This window comes from Henckelia pumila, chromosome 3 (assembly GCF_033568475.1).
Source record: "Henckelia pumila isolate YLH828 chromosome 3, ASM3356847v2, whole genome shotgun sequence".
NCBI lineage: Eukaryota > Viridiplantae > Streptophyta > Magnoliopsida > Lamiales > Gesneriaceae > Henckelia > Henckelia pumila.
Window position 1 is genome coordinate 178,138,335 of NC_133122.1, and position 2,094 is coordinate 178,140,428.

At 39.1% G+C, this 2,094-nt stretch overlaps 1 long non-coding RNA gene across 1 annotated transcript; it reads right to left on the minus strand.

Moving 5' to 3' along the window:
• Positions 1 to 1,155: 1,155 nt before the first annotated feature.
• LOC140886360 (uncharacterized) lies at positions 1,156 to 1,715 on the minus strand. Its single transcript, XR_012151530.1, has 3 exons — positions 1,587 to 1,715; positions 1,374 to 1,510; positions 1,156 to 1,288 (listed from the first exon to the last, which is right to left on the minus strand). It is a non-coding gene; the product is annotated as an uncharacterized lncRNA (long non-coding RNA).
• Positions 1,716 to 2,094: the final 379 nt, after the last annotated feature.

A 2,094-nucleotide genomic window follows, 5' to 3' on the forward strand; every position in this document is an offset into this window, starting at 1 on the left:
TCGACAAACAACTTCACACATGCGCCTATAGTGCCTTTCATCATCTTGTAGTACCCTGATATTTAGAGAAACAAGGGTTGATGAAGGTCTGATATATGATGCAGTTGCCTAAATCTTTTACATCAAAAGCTCGAATATCTGTTTGTTTTCCAAGACTTTTATCTTTATTTGGGCTTCAGTTTTTGGTGGATTCGAGACTGTTTGAGAGTGCAGAAGAAGCTTCCAAGAGGGAAATAGTTCTAGGCCGGCTTACACAGGTATCTAGAGGTCCCTTTTGTTCTATTTTTTTTTTTCCTTCCTTGGGCCTTAATTTTGGGTTTTGTTCATGGAGCTAAGTCCTAAACTGAGAAGGTAGACTTTACTCATGTGGTGATATGATCTTTTGTAGTCAGCGAAATTGGGTACCTAGCAGCACTGATTTGACTACTCTTATGATGCATGATAATCATAGAGAATAAAATTATGCATAATGAGTTGAAATATGAAAGGGATATAAAGGATATAATCATCAACTGAGATATAATAAGTTTCTGTTTGTTGTTTCTTTTACAGTCCGATTACTTGCAAACAATTGCTAAGTACTAATAAATTATCTGAGAGAGTGAACACATCAACTTTGTCCCCTCGATTTTAGTTGTCAAAGAACTTTTTATGAAAGGACGAAATAGTATAGTTGGGGGCATGGCCTTTTTCTTTTGGTTTGGTTTTTCATCAGTGGCTTCTTGTTTATTTAAGTCTTATAAGAACTAAAGACCTCTTCTCTCTGTTTTCTATTTATTTTGGTTTTGGTTTATTGGATTTTGTTCGGTAATTAAAAATGGTGGTGATAGGTTACACCTAAAAATTCAACTGGGCCTGAGCCCAATCATGAAGGTCCACTCCAAATATTTTTTAGGCCCAAGCTTATTTAAATATTATATATATTTAATTCAAGCAGACTCTGAATTCTACAAAAGCCCATAAGAGGCTCAAGCCTGTGAAACTCTCCGAATATCTATAAATAGTTCAAGTCACCTCATTATTAAGGTACACACTTTCTTAAGCACTATATCGCTCTACTCTCGATTATTATTCCTTGAGTAATCGCTGACTTGAGCGTAGGAGCGCCTTTGCCGGGAACCCTCCCGGCTCCTCTGACTTTGTTTTATGACGTAGGAACAACCCACTGAAGATCTCCCAAGGGAACGTACAAGGACTTATTTATACTCCGGACTTTGCGGAAGCAACGTGTCGAGTACAAGTGATTTTTGGCTACATCAGCTTGGCGCCGTCTGTGGGAAACCGTTCACTACATCATTGAGAACACATATTACTTCAAAAATGTCTCAAGGAAATATTAACAATGGAAACGCACCGCCGAGTATTACTCTCACCCGTGAAGACTTGACTGCGCTAATGAAAAACACAGCAGCACTCGCAGCAAAAGATGCAGTTGCTCAGTACCTAGAAACCCGCAAGCGCAAAAGCAGCAAGAAAAAGGCTCAGACTGAAGGCTCGTCATCTCTTGACCCTAATAACGGAGACCCAAATAAAGATAAGTCTAAAGTGAATGATAAAGATCAAGGGGGGACCAAGAAAAATACTACTCAGAAAGACGGTGAAGCAAGTGTTCACACAGTTCATGACATTTCTGGCGAAAACAAGATCACTAATCCAGCTCGGAAGGATGGATCTCGCACACATGTAACTGGAGAGAATATGTCCGCAATTTTTCCGTCACGTCGAAGCCCCTTCACTGATGACATATTATCTGAAGCATTACCAAATGGAGTCAAAATCCCCAGCTTACCTGAGTTCGATGGAACGAGTGACCCCCAAGACCATATTGACAAATTCTACGCGAAAGCGGATTTGTATGATATCACAGATGCTGCATACTGTAAAATTTTCCGAACAACATTATCAGGAAGAGCACTCACATGGTTCAATAAGTTACCATCTGGATCTATTGCCAATTTGGAGCAACTTACTGACTGCTTCATCCACCAATTCTCAATTAACAAAAAATACACACACAAGCATATACACACAAATTCTCAACGTGACAGACGAAGAAGAAAGTGGGTTGAAACAAACAAAAAAAAAACCGTAAAA